This window comes from Scyliorhinus torazame, chromosome 3 (assembly GCF_047496885.1).
Source record: "Scyliorhinus torazame isolate Kashiwa2021f chromosome 3, sScyTor2.1, whole genome shotgun sequence".
Lineage (NCBI taxonomy): Eukaryota > Metazoa > Chordata > Chondrichthyes > Carcharhiniformes > Scyliorhinidae > Scyliorhinus > Scyliorhinus torazame.
The window spans coordinates 172,899,255-172,917,270 of record NC_092709.1 but is presented as its reverse complement, the minus strand read 5'-3'; positions in this window follow the sequence as shown (position 1 = coordinate 172,917,270).

Sequence of the window (18,016 nt, the reverse complement as noted above, 5' to 3'; positions counted from 1 at the left end):
AGGGTTCAGGGTAAGCACATTCCTTTTAGAGTGAGGGGCAAGGCTGGTAGAAGTAGGGAACCCTGGATGACTCGGGATATTGAGGCCCTGGTCAGAAAGAAGAAGGAGGCATATGACATGCATAGGCAGCTGGGATCAAGTGGATCCCTTGAACAGTATAGAGGTTGTTGGAGTAGAGTTAAGAGAGTAATCAGGAGGGCAAAAAGGGGACATAAGATTGTTTTGGCAGATAAGGCAAAGGAGAATTCAAAGAGCTTCTACAAATACTTAAAGGGCTAAAGAGTAACTAGGGAGAGAGGAGGGCCCCTTTAAGAATTTACAAGGTCATCTATATGCAGATCCACAAGAGATGGGTGAGATGCTAAATTAATATTTCTCATTGGTATTTACTGTTGAGAAAGGCATGGATGTTAGGGAACTTGGAGGAATAAATAGTGAAGTGTATCCCAGGACGTTGTGGGAGGCTAGGGAGGGAATTGAGGATCCCCTAGCAGAGATATTTGAATCATCGACAGCCACAGGTGAGGTGTCTGAAGATTGTAGGGTAGCAAATGTTGTGCCTTTGTTTTAGAAGGGGCGCAGGGAAAAGCCAGGGAATTACAGATCGGTGAGCGTAATGTCTGTGATGGGTAAATTCAATCATAGAATTTACAGTGCAGAAGGAGGCCATTCGGCCCGTCGAGTCTGCACCGGCTCTTGGAAAGAGCACCCTACCCAAGGTCAACACTTCCGCCCTATCCCCATAACCCAGCAACCCCACCCAACACTAAGGGCAATTTTGGACACTAAGGGCAATTTATCATGGCCAATCCACCTAACCTGCACATCTTTGGACTGTGGGAGGAAACCGGAGCACCCGGAGGAAACCCACGCACACACGGGGATGATGTGCAGACTCCGCACAGACAGTGACCCAAGCCGGAATCGAACCTGGGACCCTGGAGCTGTGAAGCAATTGTGTTATCCACAATGCTACCGTGCTGCCCTAAATTGTTAGAAGGTATTCTGAGAGACAGGATCTATAGGCATTAGAGAGGAAAGGACTGATTAGGGACAGTCAGCATGGCTTTGGAATGAAAATCATGGGGGAGATTCTCCGACCCCCCGCCGGGTCGGAGAATCGCCGGGGGCTGGTGTGAATCTCACCCCCGCCGGTTACCGAATTCGCCGGCACCGGATATTCGGCGGGGGCGGGAATCGCGCCGCGCCGGGTGGCGGCCCCCCCCCCGCGATTCTCCGGCCCGGATGGGCAGAAGTCCCGCCGCTAAAATGCCTGTCCCGCCGGCGTAGATTAAACCACCTACCTTACCGGCGGGACAAGGCAACGCGGGCGGGCTCCAGGGTCCTGGGGGGGCGCAGGGCGATCTGGCCCTGGGGGGTGCCCCCACGGTGGGCTGGCCCGCGGTTGGGGCCCACCGATCCCCGGGTGGGCCTGTGCCGTGGGGGCACTCTTTCCCTTCCGCCTTCGCCACGGTCTCCACCATGGCGGAGGCGGAAGAGACTCCCTCCACTGTGCATGCGTGGGAATGCCGTCAGCGGCCGCTAACGCTCCTGCACATGCGCCACCCGGAGATGTCATTTCCGCGCCAGCTGGCGGGGCACCAAAGGCCTTTTCTGCCAGCTGGCGGGGCGGAAATTCATCCGGCGCGGGCCTAGCCCTGGGGCTCGGCCCCCCAAGATGCGGAGCATTCCGCACCTTTGGGGTGGCGCGATGCCTGACTGATTTGTGCCATTTTGGGCGCCAGTCGGCGGACATCGCGCCGATACCGGAGAATTTCGCCCCATGTCTCATATTGAGTTTTTTGAAGGGGTAACCAAGAAGGTAGATGAGGGCAGTGTAGTCACGTTGTCTACATGGGCTTTAGCAAGGCCTTTGACAAGGTACCGCATGGTAGGTTGTTGCATAAGGTTAAATCTACCAGGAACAGGGTGAGGTAGCCAATTGGATACAAAGTTAGCTTGGTGACAAAGATAAAGGGTGGTTGTAGAGGGTTGTTTTTCAAACTGGAGGCTTGTGACTAGCGGTGTACCTTAGGGATCAGTGCTGGGTCCACTGTTACTTGTTATTTATATTACTGATTTGGATAAGAATTTAGGAGGCATGGTTAGTAAGTTTGCAGATGACACCAAGATCGATGGCATAGTGAACAGGAAAGAAGGTTATATAGGATTGCAATGGGATCTTGATCAATTGGGCCAGTGTCCGATGAATGGCAGATGGTGTTTCATTTAGATAAATGTGAGGTGATGTATTTTGATAGATTGGAGCAGTTAATGGTAGGGTTTTGCGGAGAGTTATAGAACAAAGAGATCTCAGAGTATAGGTTCATGGCTCCTTGAGAGTGGAGTCACAGGTGGACAGGGTGGTGAAGAAGGCATTCGGCATGCTTGGTTTCATTGGTCAGAACATTAAATACAGGAGTTGGGACGTCTTGTTGAAGTTGGACAAGACATTCGCAAGGCCACACTTGGAATACTGTGTATAGTCCTGGTGACCCTATTGTGGAAAGGATATTACTAAACTAGAAAGAATGCAGAAAATATTTACTAGGATGCTACCGGAACTTGATGGTTTGAGTTATAAGGAGAGGCTGGATAGACTTGGACTTTTTTCCCTGGTACGTAGGAGGCTTAGGGGTGATCTTATCGAGGTCTATAAAATAATGAGGGGCACAGATAAGGTAGATAGTCAACACCTTTTTCCAAATGTAGGGGTGTCTAATACTAGAGAGCATAGGTTTAAGGTGAGAGGGGAGAGATACAAAAGGGTCCAGAGGGGACATTTTTTCGCACAGAGGGTGAGTGTCTGGAACGAGCAGTAGCAGAGGTGGGTATATTTTTTTCTTTTAAAAAGCATTTAGACAGTTATATGGGTACGGTGGGTATAGAGGGATGTGGGCCGAATTTGGGAATGGGACCAGCTTAGTGTTAAAAACTGGGCGGCATGGGAAAGTTGGGTCGAAGGGCCTGTTTCCATACTGTAAACCTCTATGACTATGACTCTAATTGCATGTTGAAACTATTCGCATGACAGCATTGTGTGTTGTTTGGAACATTAAGGGACAATGAGAAAATAAATATTTTGATCACAGTTATTGGTGCCAGAGCAGAACTAGCATTGGACATTAGGACACTTCAACTATACTTTATCCTGGCCCAGCTTATAATCTACATAAACCTCCAGTCCTCCCTTTAGGTGGATTTCATGAACTTTACCCAATTCAGCAAAAATTCACTTTAATATTATTGCATATAGTAATGACATGCTTATAGCGAGGGGGGTATTTGAACTTAATTCTTTATGAAGCTGACATGATCAGATCAGCTGCCCATTTCCCAAGCTGGGAAGTTCCCCTGAGCTGTTCCAACTCCTTGTGTAAATGCGGTTTCCACTGGATTCTGGTGAAGTTACAGCTGGAAAGCATGGCAGCTCTGCGGCATTTCTGGCCATTTTTGTGTGGTTCTCTTTTCTTTACTCAAAGTATAAGTTTACAGTGAGTTTAATATAAGTTTGCCTCAATCCAAACCAGCTAACCCATTAAAAAGTGCCCTTTATGACTAATAATCTATCATAACCTACAAATAATGTGATTTGATGAAATAATAAAATAAATACAGCACTCTTTCTAGTTCTGGTTTATTTTCTTGAGGATCTATTTCATGACCTTTTGCTTTTGATGAAGTTGTCTGAGGAACATTTATTCAGACAATCAGTGCAGGATTACTGGAAAAGCTCCAATCCATCATGCTGAAAAGTCAATCATTTCTAAAATGATTTTTGTCTTGTATGAGATGTGTGGCTATCCATATTTGTTAAGCCCAAAACAATATTGTGGGATTGATTGGAAGTTAAAGCTAGGAGTTGAATTTGTGCTTTCTAAAACTTTCATTGCATGTTGAAAGTCATAGCTACTTATACATACTGATTATATTTCCACAGTTATTGATAAATCAATAGATTTATGATGCTAAGACTTTCATCATTAGTTCTTCAATAGATACGTCACCAAACATCAACCAATGGAGCACATTGAGTGTCAACATCAGTACAATATAAGCAAGAAACGGATCCAATACTGAACAAATTCACTTCCTAGAACTTCGCACTGTTGAGAAACAGTCACGTGCAGCAATAGAGTGTGGATCAATTGGGATGCATGAGTTAATGGGCCTCAATGGCTTTTAACAGTTTGAGAAAAATGTTAAACAGAATTTGGTGGGTTCATCCATGCTTTCTTCTGAGAGCACTTCCCTTCAATTGTATAAATTTCTGGAGGCCAGCTACTTTGATAAATAAGTTAAGATGATCCAGCAGCCTTTTTATTCTAGAATCAACTTGAAGCTGCTGAATGCCCTTAATATTGGCATAGGAAGAGTACCTGTTTGTCAAATAAACCTCGAGGAAAATCACTTTTAAAGGGATTCAGACTGTTATGGTAACTTCCAAATTTATAACATCCAAACTTTTGATGCACAAATTCACTAAAAATGTGATTATGGTCCTGTAGTGAGTGCCGATACAAGTGTACATATCTGTTTGCTGGTTCAAATAGTATGTCATAGATCATGACGATAGGAGAGGAGTTGTGAATCTGAATACTCTCTCTTCTCTTGCCTCCATATTAAGGATCTGGTTGCGAGGGCCTATATTTTTTCCCCAGTACGACACATCACAGTGCCTCACCCCCCACCCCCAACATTCCTCCCTCCCTACCTTGGGTTCGCCACCTGATCATTTCCCTCTCATTCCAAAACATGAGACCCATTTTAAATTCCTGAAGCAGGAAGCAGGAAAAATTTGCAGTACCTCATATGTTTTTCTTTCAACATTCTCACCCAGTAAACACTTATCGAAACAAGTTCATGAATCTCGCTTCCAATCTTCATGTAAATCCATTGTTGATGTTATAAAACAGCTCGTGTCTTATCGCTTTGTGAGGTAAAGTGCTGTGCTCGATGAACATTAAGAGCTGAGTAAGTTAAAACATGTTAAAAATATGTTTAAAATTTTTAAAACTGAAGTTAACATGCATAATGTATGTAATGAATATTATATAAGGTAATAAATATTGAGAAAGCTGTATTAGTGGAACATGGAATTCCATGCGTAGTTTTTTAAAAAAATATTCCTTGCTAGTAGGACTAGCCAAAATAGGCAGACTGAGGTGGCTTGGAAGCTACTTTAGAATACATAATGGGCCATTAATACATTGTTCAAATCCTGCAACACTCTCAGCTGACCTTGCGCTATAATGTAATTTTAGCTCCTTTTGAAAATGAAATGAAAATGAAAATGAAAATGAAAATCGCTAATTGTCACAAGTAGGCTTCAAATGAAGTTACTGTGAAAAGCCCCTAGTCGCCACATTCCGGTGCCTGTTCGGGGAGGCTGGTACTTTTCACAATACCATGGGCTCCTTGGGCGGGATTCTTCCCTACCTGGCGGGACGGGCTGTACCGGCGCCGAGGAGTGGCATGAACCTCCGCACCTTCAGCGACTAGGCCGGCGCCGGCGGTGTTGGCGACGCGCCAGCCGGCATCAAAGGGCTTGGCGCCACGCCAACCGGCACCAAAGGGCCTCCGCCGGCCGGCACGAGTTGGCACATGCGCAGGAGCGGCAGCATGTGCTGGCGTCATCCCAGCGCATGAGCAGGAGGGTTCTTCTCCACGCCAGCCATGCAGACCATTACACCGGCCGGCACGGAGGGAAAGAGTGACCCCACGGCACAGGCCCGCCCGCGGATCGGTGGGCCCCGATTGCGGGCCAGGCCACCGTGGGGGCCCCCCCGGGGCCAGATCTCCCCGCCCCCCCGATGACTCCACAGGCCGCCTGCAGAACCAGGTCCCGCCGTCATGGACCTGGTGTATTTTACGCCGGCGGGACCCGCCGAAAACGGGCGGCCACTCGGCCCATCACGGGCCGGAGAATCGCCGGGGGGTGGCCGTTGCCAACGGCCCCCAACCAGCACGATTCCCGTCCCCGCCGCAAAACCGGCACCGGAGATTCTGGCAGCCGACCTCGGGGTGGGATTCACGCCGCCGCCCGCCGATTCTCCAGCCTGGCGGGGAGTTGGAGAATCCTGCCCCTTATATAAATGACAGTAGAAAAGAGAATAGCGCCAGAGGACTGAAATATTTTCAATCCTGTATTTAAAAAGATCGATAGAACAATCTCAGCACCAAGATAATGGGTGGGATTCTCCGTTCCTGAGATTAAGTGTTGACGCCAGGGCAGAATTCGTTGCCTTTCACGAGAGCGAAACTGGCGCCGAACCTGGACCAATTCAGTGACTGTGGAGGGGATAGCACCAGTGCCACACGGAACACAATCAATTGCAGTGGAAAATGGTGCGGAATTTGCCGGGTCCGTGATTGAAACCGAGGAGACTGACAAGCTGCAGCCGCAGATACACACTTCACTCCCCACACACACTCATCCCAGCCAACAAGGTGGCACTGGTTGTGCTGGAGCAAGCCCATTCAGCTGATGGGTCGGGTGGGGCCAGAGGGCCCCTAGGAGGGTGGCCTTGGGGGCCATTCATACGACCCGTGGCCCTGACAGTGGGCTTTTTAAAAAATAAATTGAGGGTACCCAATTCATTTGTTCCCAATTAATGGCAATTTAGCATGGCTAATCCACCTACCGTGCACATGTTTGGGTTGTGGGGGCGAAACCCATGCAACGAGGAGAATGTGCAAACTCCACATGGGCAGTGACCCAGAACAGGGATCGAACATGGGACCTCGGCGCCGTGAGGCAGCAGTGCTAACCACTGCGCCACTGTGTTGCCTTGGACAGTGGGCTGTTAGTGGCGTGCACAGCTGCATGGCTGTCTTTCCGGCTACGTCAATGATGTTCCGTGCCCGTGCACCCCAACCCCACAGCCCTCCTCCTAGCCAGCCGCTCCTTCACCCCCCCCCCCCCCCCCCCCCAGGGCCTGACAGAAGATCCCTGGCACAACTGTCAGTAAACTATGGTGATGTTGGACACTTTCTGTAACCCCTCTCTCTCCCTCAGCTGCGGACATAGCCCTATTATTGGAGAATCCTACCCATGGATTGGCGCCACTGTCGAGCTGACAGAGAATTGCGGTTTGGCGTAAAATTGGCACCCACCGCAACTTTGCCGTCGGAAAATAGTCTCTGCCCAATCGCGTTTCCTGATTTTGGCGTTAGCCAACGCAGAATCCCGACCACCAACTCTAACTCAATGATGTAATAGAGAAATATTTTGAATACAATAATTCTACGAATAGTAGTCAGCATAGATTTCAAATTAAAAATTCATGCCTGACCCACCTTATTCGTTCTTTGGGGCAGCAACAGAAAGAGTAGATAGGATGTCCATTGGAACACCTGCCGAACATCACTGTGGGTGTACCTACACCACATCGCCTGCAGGGGTTCAAGAAGGTGGCTCACTCCCACCTTCTCAAGACCAATTAGGGATGTGTAATAAGTGCTGGCAGAGCCAGAAATACCCTCACAGAGTTGCTAACTTTGGCTGGACATATTTCAGTCGAAGAAGCTATGAAGCCAAGTCAAAACTGACTCAAAATGTTAACTTTCTTTGCTCTCCAAAGATGTTGGCAGACCTGCTGAGTCTTTCCAGTATTTTCTGCTTTTATTTATGATTTCCAGCATCTGCAGCATTTTGTTTTTATACTCCGAGAGATGTCAGCAAATGTGTCACTGAAAACCAGCAGCATTGTGGCAGAGTGTCTGAGAATGCTTGAAAATACCAAGACATTTCCTGGGGTTTATGTTTTGGACACAAGGGGCGGGATTCTCCACTCCCGCGCCAAAGTGCCCACGCCGTCGTGAACGCCATCGAGCTTCACGACGGCGTGAAAGGGCCCCTATCCCAACCGATTCAGGGCCCGATAATGGGCTAGGATCGGGGCCGCGTCATCTACACGTGCCAGGCCTTGACGCCGCGTAAAGGCGGCGCCGAATACATGACGCGGCTGGCGCCGCATAACTGCCGTCACCCGCGCATGCGTGGTTGCCGTCCTCTCCGAGTCCGCCCCGCAAGAAGATGGCGGACGGATCTTGCGGGGTCGCGGAAGGAAGGAGGTCCTCCTTCAGAGAGGACGGCCCGACGATCGGTGGGCACCGATCGCGGCCCATCCCGCATTTGAGGTACCCCCCGGTGCAGGACCCCCCCCTCCCCCCCCCCCCCGCCGCAGGCTGCCCCCCCAGCGTTCCCGCGCTGTTCCCGACGGCAGCGTCCAGGTATGGGCGGCGCCGGGGGGAACCCGCCGTTTTGGCCTGGCCACTCAGCCCATCCGGGCCTGAGAATAGCCGGGGTGCCGGAGAATCGCCATTTTGGGTGTCTCCGGCGATTCTCTGGCCTGCGGCCCGCGGAACTCGACGGGGCCGTTCCCGCCGCTTGGGAGAATCGTGGGAGGGCGTCGGACCGGCGTCCCGGGAAATTTTGCCGGCCCAGGCGATTCTCCCAACCAGCGCGGGAGTGGAAAATCTCACCCAAGGACTCCTCTGGGTTTTGAATGATTTAGGGGCCATTGTTTCATAGGCTCAGCAGTAGAGATCAATAACGAAAACTGTGGAAAATGAAATTCAGTCACACTGAATTTATTTATTGAAAACCTCTTCAGTTTACTGTGAGCAACAACTACACAAAGTAACTTACACTTTTCTCACTAATTAATAACCACCAAGGTCAGCAGTTATTTTTAATGGGGGCGGGGAAACACAACCATTTTGTCATTTTGGCAACCCAAACCTCCTTTCATTAAAATTAAACCTAGTGCTGTGCAATTCCACCACAGTTTTTAGACTTGCAGTCAAAGTCGGATCATTAACCAGTTAAGAAGCTTAAACTCACCAACTGTCACTTGTGCACAGCTGCTTTGAATCTCCACAGTCAGCGCCTACAGCACCAAAATGTCTCCCTGCCTAAAGAAGTTAACATGAGAAGTGCACATGATTCTGATGATAAGCCCCCCATCTCTCCCTGCATTGGGTAAAGGAGAGTCATATCTGTAAACTCTCAGTTCCAGCTTTCACTGTCAAAGTTTCGGACTGGAGAGCTGCTGTGACCAACCAGAGCCTCAGTACTACAATGTTGCATTTTCCACTTGGACATGAAATGGCTGCATCCAATCAGCGACCAGCTGGTGTGTGATTCTTTTCACAAATTATGGGACCAGCATGTCTTCCATTCCTGCTGACTGGGCCATTCATACACATAAGCGTTACGTACATCTGAGTAAGAGAGGAAGTACTGGTGGGACTGGCACGGTGGATAAATCACGAGGGCCAAAAATTGGATGGTCTGAGGATCATTTTCCAATCCTCACTAGAAACAGGTGAGGGACCAGAGGATTGGAGGTCTGCGAACACTATCACTATTTTAAAAGGGTGCGAGGGACAGACTAGGAGACTACAGACTGGTCAGTCACCTTGACCCAACACCTTGACCAAAAGCTCCCCACCTCCACCAACCAGATCCCCCTAACTTGAACACCCCAGCCCCCGACTCAAACTTGCCTGTTGACCTTACCTGGCATCCATCCCCCGACGCCAACGTCTGATGATCTAACCCAACAACGTGACTCAAACCCCCTGACCTGACCCCCCCTGACCGAACCGACCTCCCGTAACCCCCCGACCATAACACCCCCGCAACATCCAACACAATCCCCCGCCACAACTCCTGAAACATACCTGGCACAAACCCGCAACACAACCCCACCCTGAAAGACCCCATGCCCCCTGCAACCCCCTCCCCCTCCCCCTCCTGGCCAACTACCCAAGATCCATCCACTTGGAGACTTACTTCTCGCTGGCCTTTCAATTTCACTGGGCCCTGTAAACCTCCCTGCTTTCAGTCAGCAGGTGCAGTAAAAAGGGGGATTTGGCCTCCCTGAATCAATGCTGCCGCATTACACTGGGGCTTACGGGAACAATTTTGCTGCAGGCCCCAAGCAGCTCTGGTATTGGAAGTTTCATCAAAAGTTTTAAAGAGCAGATAAGTGCCCGTTAAGATTTGTAATTTCAGCGAGACATCAGTTTCCAACGCTCATTGGAAGTTCTGGTCGATGAGTTTGATCATGGGGCCTCATTAGCTGAATAATTCAACCTGAAACCAACCAGTCACATGACCAAGATTTTAGCTGTGTGAATTCCTTCAATTATACAGCTTCTGAATTTTGTCTTTTTTGACCTCAGAGGAGAAGCAGGATTCCAGACAGGCTGCCTGTCATTGTCTACTGTTTACTATCGAACAGGTAGCAGCAGAAAGAGATCTATGCAGGTTTAAAATTGCCTGGCCCTCTACACCGTGGGCTACTAAAACAATGGAACTTTTGTATTTATACCTTCAAAACTAATTCATCTCCACGGGCCTTCTTCCATCATGGAAGCCGTGACTTCTGGAAAGATGGATCACCCGGCAATCAGCAGTCTGCCACCCTCTGAAAGAAGACACCATTGGATTTTTGATTCTGGACTCACATAAAAAACATAACTCTTATTTTTATCGTGGTCTTTCCCTGAACTCGCCTGTTGACCTTACCCAACACCCACCCTCCAACACCAACTTCTGATGACCTGACCCAACAACCCGACTGAAACCCCCTGACCTGAACTCCCCCGACCCAAACCCCCCCCCCCCCGCAAGCCCCCCCGACTTAACACACCCGACACAACTTCCAACACTATCCCCCGACTCAACTCCCGACACAACTTTATTTCCCTTATTCCTCTGTTATTGCATGAGTGAAAAAAAGGGGCTGAAGTTGCAAAAACGCCTTCTCCCCTTTTGTGTGTGTGAAAAATAAACCTACCCTCTTATTTTGCCTTATCTTGAGTTTGCTGTGGCGTTGATGAATAGAGTTTTGGATTACGCCAAACAGAAGGTTTAGTGAAAATACACCATCACTGATAAAGGGGAAAATCAGAAATCAAAAACACCGTTCTGTTTGATGGGTAGGCAAATCAGACTGTTTAACATAGTCCACCTCCTGTCTGTAACAGGCCGAATGGCTTCCTTCTTTGCTGTGATTCTATGGAATTTCTTTATGAGCAATGAAATATGTTATAAGTGTAATAATTCCAGTAATGCAGCATCCAAATTCTGAACAGCAGATCGATAAACATAAATATGGTAATTAACCAGAAATTCACACTTTTGGTGATGTTGGGTGAGCGATGGATATTGGCCAAATAGCAGGAAACTTCCCCATTCTTCTTTGATTAATGTCATTGGATCCTTTACTTCCATCTGAGAGGGAAGAATCTCAGTTTACCAACTCCCCGAAATATTGCACTCAAAGTGAGCTATGCTCCGTCAATATAATACTGAAGTGCAAGATTAGATAGCACACTCAAGCCTCAAGAGAGATGCCACTGAGCCAGTGCTGATATCCAATTGTCCATGATTTTGGTGTCAGTCACATGCCTATTTTGTGAGGTGTCATTTGGTTCCTGCTCTTCAACAAGTTATTCTTAACAAATAAATTCAGAAATAAGCCTCTTACACACAATAATCTATTCACTTGCTCGTTTGGAAGAACACCAATGGTTATCCAATGCTTTAACAAAGGACACAAGTGCCCTGAAGGATCAGAAAATGTTCTTTCCAATTATATCTCACATGAATTACTAATGGTATTTTAATTCTGTTTTCATTCTGTCATTTCTCATAGTTTGCAATAGGATGTTGATTCTATGGATTCCAATAATTTTACGTTCGAGGTGGATTTCTCAGAGCCACTGCAGTGGAGAACATATGTATTAGTTTGAAAGTCATATTTGAACATTTTCTGTCAGATTTCTGGACCTTCTCCAATGACTGTAAGGGCACAAAAATATCCCTGAGGGATAAGTTGCTTTACGGTAGCTCAACACACTAATGATCGCAGAAGTGCAATTTTAAAAATTCATTCTGGGGTTGTGGGTGTCCTTGGCAAGTCCGGTACTTATTGTCTATTCCTAATTGCCCTTGAGAAGCTGGTGGTGAGCTGCTTTCTTGAACTGCTATTGTTCATCTGGTGTTATTACACCCACTGTGCTGGAAGGATGGGAATTCCAGGATTTTGATCCAGCCATAGAAAAGGAATCCTACTCAAGGAAAACAATAAATATATTATTATGGGCCAGGGTTTAGAAAACACCAAAGTTTCATGGAGTTCACCTGACCCACAACATTGAATAGATTTTGGTTATGAGGAGCACAAGGACCCACTTTACAGGTGTGATGCAACAGAGATCTAAAGAATTTTAAAACAAAACAAATGTTTATTCTATGAATCCAGTGAACATTTTATAAACCCACAGTAAACATCTTACCAACTACCAATACTGATAACCCCCCAAAAAGATACAGTACTCTATAGGTAACCCTTTGTAACTTTCCTAACATATTTAAGTCAAAAACCCCTTTTTAACAGAGACAGTAGGTTTGCATTCCTTACAGAAACAGGTATTACTTTGAAATCATCAAGTGATCTGGAGACATTCTTTGGATTGCAGAGATGAGGGCAGCCAAGGACTGAATTTGCAGCCGCCGCGCGTGAATCCCAACCAGACGTGGTTAGAACCATGCCGTTGAGTCCGGAGTATCACTGGGAGGGCCCCTGACAATGGCCCCCCAGCTGTGTCGCGTAATTCGCACTCGGGCAATTCTCTGGGGACCGATTCTCACGCAATCGTTGATTCTCTGCATCCACGCCAAACGCGATTTCGGGGCGGGGCTGCGGAGAATCCAACCCCAAGTGTTAACTGGGATAGAAGTAGTATGGAAAGCACAGAGAGATCAGACAGATTTATTTGCCCAGTAACATAACCCAATTATAGAGTTCTTTCCTTCACTACATAAATGGCTGAAGCTTTTGAACAACCAAAGAGACATAATTTAGTTCATAATTTAGAGTAATACACAAACAACATTATGCTTCAGTTATCACGTCCTCACAACTTCAATTATGTGGGCTATTTTCAAACTAACTTATTTTCTTTAAATAAATATTAGTGCTATTTGGAGTTAATCACATAACTCAAAGAAAATCTGTCTTGTAGGTACATTTATTATCCTATTTGCAAAAATACATTTTTAAACATGTCAGCCAGGATTTTCCAAGGTGGTACATGCGAGTTGGGTCACTGGGGGTGGGTGGAGTGACAGTTCAGCTCTGCTGGACAACTGAAGGGGATTCCCATCACGTGGTGCTGGCAATGTTAAGGTGTTTCAATAGGTGAGTGCGTGAAGGGCAAAGGCTCAGCCTTCTTGCACATGGCTCACAAGGGCCCTGGCAAAGATCCTTGCCTCCTTGCCCATGCATAATTCTGCAGAAATAGACCCAGCGTGGGGGAGAGCGGCTTAACATTTGCTCTCTTGCTGTGGGGTAGCCGCTCCCTCTGTGGTGACAGAGGTCAAGGCTGAAGGGCTCACAGACAATGGTCTCAAGGCTGTCCAGCAGCCGCTCCTCCTCCCTTGGTGTCCCCAAGTGCCCCTGCCAGGCTGCTTGAGAAGAAGGGGCAGGTCGAAGTGTCCATTCCTCTTCCATGTAGCCAGAGCAACATTTTTCTTTTCTTTATTTTTTTCATAGGATGTGGCATCACTAGCCCTAATTGCCCTGGAATTGAGTGGCAGTTAAGTGGGTTTAAACTTGCTTGGCAGGAAGATGGAACCTGACACAGTAGACTAGATGAGAAGATGGAAATGCAAGGCAGAAAATTTGTCAACTACATTCCGGTTCTGCACCGGAAAACAGGTGCGACGGGACGGAGAATCCCACGCCGCAGGTTTTTAAGGTGCTGCTAAAGGAGCCTTGGCAAGTCGCTTCACTTTATCTTCCAGATGATGCACATGGTAGACACTGTGTTGGTGGTTTGTTGAAGGTGCTGGATGAAATGCCAATCAAGCTGGTTGCATTGCCCTGGTTTGTGCTAAACTCTTTTGTTGTTGGTGGAGTTACACTCATCTAATGAAGTAGGGATAATTCCATCATACTACTGTCTTGTTCCTTAGAATGGAAAGGTACTGGGGAGTCAGGAGGTGAAATTCACACTGCATTCCAATTCTAAGCCTCCGACCTGCTCTTGTCGCCAAAATATTTATATGCCTTGTGTTGTTAAGTTTCATTCTCAATGATGACCTTCAGGGGTTTGATAATAGTTGTAGAATCCGATGGGTGAGAAAAGCTCATCGGATGCATGGTAGGATACAAAGATAGAGATCTATTTAGATACACTACTAACTCTCACGCCCTGAAGGGTAACCCTCCCGATAGGTGTTGATGTTGATGGCCGCAGATCTGTGTCTTCCTGCAGCTGGACCTCCATGTTGGAGTCTGAGTCGTGATTTGAGAAAACAGCGTTGAGCATCTCGACCTCCTGGCTGTTGATAGTCGGAGTGGATGCCAGTTGCAGCGGAGGTTGTGGCTGGGGGATCCATGGAATCTGGGTGTTGGCGGTGAACACTCGCAATTCTTGGAGGCGGCCACGGATGTAGTCCACATGGCATTCCTGGCTCAATGCTCGTATGGAGTAAGATACCAGCCCTGTTTGGTGTAGCACTAGCACTGGGATCCACGTGGCTCCATTGCCAAAATTCTGGTTGTTCTGTGGCAGCGGCCGCCATCGATTGGGCGGGCACTCCACTGCCAGGTCTCCTTATCCCCAGCCAGGATAGATTTTGGAAGCGTCTTCCGGAGTGCCCCAGATTCAATACTGCTATCCCTTGAAGCTCTTGGACTCCCAGTTCTGTGCTGCCATGGGAGACAGCAATCTCAATTGCCCGCTGCAAAGTCTGCTGTGTTTCAGTCAGCAACTTTCTCTGTGTGGTGGCGTCTTGGAACCCGCAGACAAAATGGCCGCAAAGGGATTCGCTCAGGGAAGGAATGAACTTGCAAGTCACAGCCAGCTTCCTTAATCGCGGTTTGATCCATCTTGGGCTTGGTAGTCGTGTGGAAGCAGAATCGATAAACGATGAGTGACGGTTTTGGATCTAAGTGGTTTTCTGCCAAGGCTACTAAAACTGCAAAAGACCGGAGTCAGGCATGTCCGGATATGTCAAGCTTTGATAGGTGCATATGTTGGCCCACCAACCACCATTAGTAGGGTTACAGTCTGCTCCATTTATGGCATTGATCTGAAAAAAATATTGCATACGCTCTCTATATTGAGCCCAGTCATTGTTACTCAGATCTGAGGCCTCCAGCTTTCCGATATGAGGCATTTTGGTTAATTAATGTATGGGCTCTTGCGACCTAGATAAAGTGGTCTGGGTATGGAACATGTGATGCTGTCTCATCACCAGTGTAGAATCCGGCGGTCGGAAGCACTCAGAGGACGCACGGTAGGATACAAAGAAAAAGATTTATTTAGATGCACCACTAAACGCCCATGGTCATAAGGGTCACCCTTCCCGACTTGTACCCAGGCAGACATTTTTATACTGTGAAGCCTTCCCTTTTAAGGGGGAAACTCCATCCCCAATTACCGAGGGGGTTCATACTCATTATGAGTTAATGGGAACCGGATGCTGTACACTCCCTTATTTCCCAGGGCGTCATAACACCAGCGTATTCAGCGAGATAATGCAATGCAATGTCAAGTGGAGATGTTTGGATTCTCTCCTGTTGAAGAAAATCATTGCCCGACACTCTGTGACATGAATTTTACTTGCCACTTATCAACCCAAACCAGAATGTAACCAGGTCTTGTTGCAAATGGACACAGATTGTTTTACTATCTGAGGAGCCTTGAATGAGACTGAATATTGTGCAATCATCAGTGAACGTTACAAACGTCTGACCTTATGATGAAGGGAAAGCCATCGATGAAGCAGCTGAAAATGGTTGAGGCTTGGACACTGCCCTGAAGAACTCTTTCAAATCTGGGGTGAGATGATTGGTCTCCAACAATGACATCTATTTTCCTTTGTTCTATGTGTGGAGATTTTAACCCCTGTTTCCATTGACTTTAATTTTGCGCGGCTCCTTGATGACACACCTAATTAAATGCTTCCTTGATGCCAAGAGCGGTGACTCTCACCTCGCTTTTTGCATTTAGCTCTTCTGTCCATGTTTGGACCAAGGTTGTAATGAGGTCCTAAGCTGAGTCGTCTTGGTGGAATCTAACTGTGCATCATTGAGCTGACTAAGTACGCATGATAGCACTTTTGAAGACACCATCCATCACATGGCTGATGATTGACAGTAAACTGATGGTATGGTATTTGGCCATAACAGGACATACTGAGGTAATGTTTTGCATTGTCATGAAGATACCAGTTCTGTATCTGCACTGGAACAGCTAGGCGAGTGGCATGGTTTGTTTTGGAGCATTAGTCTTCACCACTACATCTGGGATATTGTCATGGCACATGGGAGGAATTCTCCGATGTCACGACAGAGTCCCCACGGCATCGTGAACGACGTTGAGTTTCACGACGGCGCGAAACGTCCCCGATCGCGATCGATTCAGGCCCCGAAAATGGGCTAGGAGCTGGGCCGCGAGGAACACGGGGAGGCGTGGTGCGAAAGCAGCGTCATAAGTGTGCGACGCCCGAATGACGCTGCACAGCACCATAAATGGCGTGATCCGCGCACGGAAGGACCCAGGAGGAGAGATGGCTGAGCCCCGACGAACTGTACCGAGGTTCCAGGACACGGACCTGGACACCCTCCTCGATGAGGTTGAACAACGAAGGGCCACCCTCTGCCCAAGACGTGGGCATCGCCAGCCATCCAGCAGGGTGAGGCGCAGCTGGCATGACGTTGGCACCGCTGTGAGTGCTGTGGGGCACACACCCCGGTCCGGGAAGCAGTGTAGGAAGAAGCTGCACGACCTCACTAGGGCTGCCAGGGTAAGTGCCATGAGGGTGCCCCCTGGTCACAACCAACTCCCCCCTCGTGCCCGCCCGGCATGAGGGGGGGGAAGTGGGGGGGGGGGGGGGGCGGGTCAGGGTGCACGACGTTGTACTCGACCCACATGAGCACCGCGACCCCCTGGAGAGATGCCATGGCGTGGCTCCAACTGTCTCCCCACCCAGCATTAATATAGCCTATATCTGCACGCCCTAATTGTGATGCTTTATCCAACCCTCCCCCCCCACAGGACAAGACAGCTCACAACCATCGTGAGCGTATCAGAACCGGAGGGGGTTCGCCTGTGCTGCACCCCCTAAACGTTCACGAGCAGAGGGTCCTGGACCTCGCTGGGGGATCCGCCACCCGGGAGGTCGCGCCATGCCAGGTCGGAGGCGCAGAAGCAAGTGAGACAACCCTGCATGTCCTCCCCCCCATCAGCCCGTCATCGCCCCCCTCACACTCTGGCCACTGCACCCCCGATCCCCTCCCCCCTCACACTCTGGCCACTGCACCCTCGATCCCCTCCCCCCTCACACACTGCCCGCACCACCACCATACAACCGGCCCAGCGTGTGTAACGGACCCCGTATCGTTGTGTTCCCCAGGGCCAGCCGCCGAACGTCCAGGGTCGTCTCGGCCAAGACACAGCCGACCATCTGCAACCTCAACCCACCCAGGGACGCACGCCAGAGGGTGGCAGGAGGTCGGAAAGGAGGGCCATCCTCTCAGTCCGGGACGCTGGAGGGGGACGCACAGAGGACGAACAGAGACAATACTGAGGGGCACAGGACGGACAGTGACGAAAGTGATGGCCGTGCATTGCCCGAAGGTAGCGCCATGAGCCACGACAGTGAGGGCGACAGGACGGGGACAGTGGACGGTGACGCACAGAGGACGGCCACACAGTCCATGGAATCACCTGTAGCGGAACATGACTTGGGCCGCATGCACCCTGCGCCGGGCCATGAGGGGGACCAGGACACACCAGACTTTTTTACGGACGATGACCGAGAGCTAGCGGCACTGCTGTCTCCCACCCCATCCACCATCGCAGAGACACTCACCTCGGTTGGGCAAATAAGACCCGGGTCACGGTCTGGTGCGCACCACACAGCCGAGCCGGTACAACAGGTGGAGTTTGGAGCAGCCGAGGTGCTGGACGGTCGGAGGGCAGC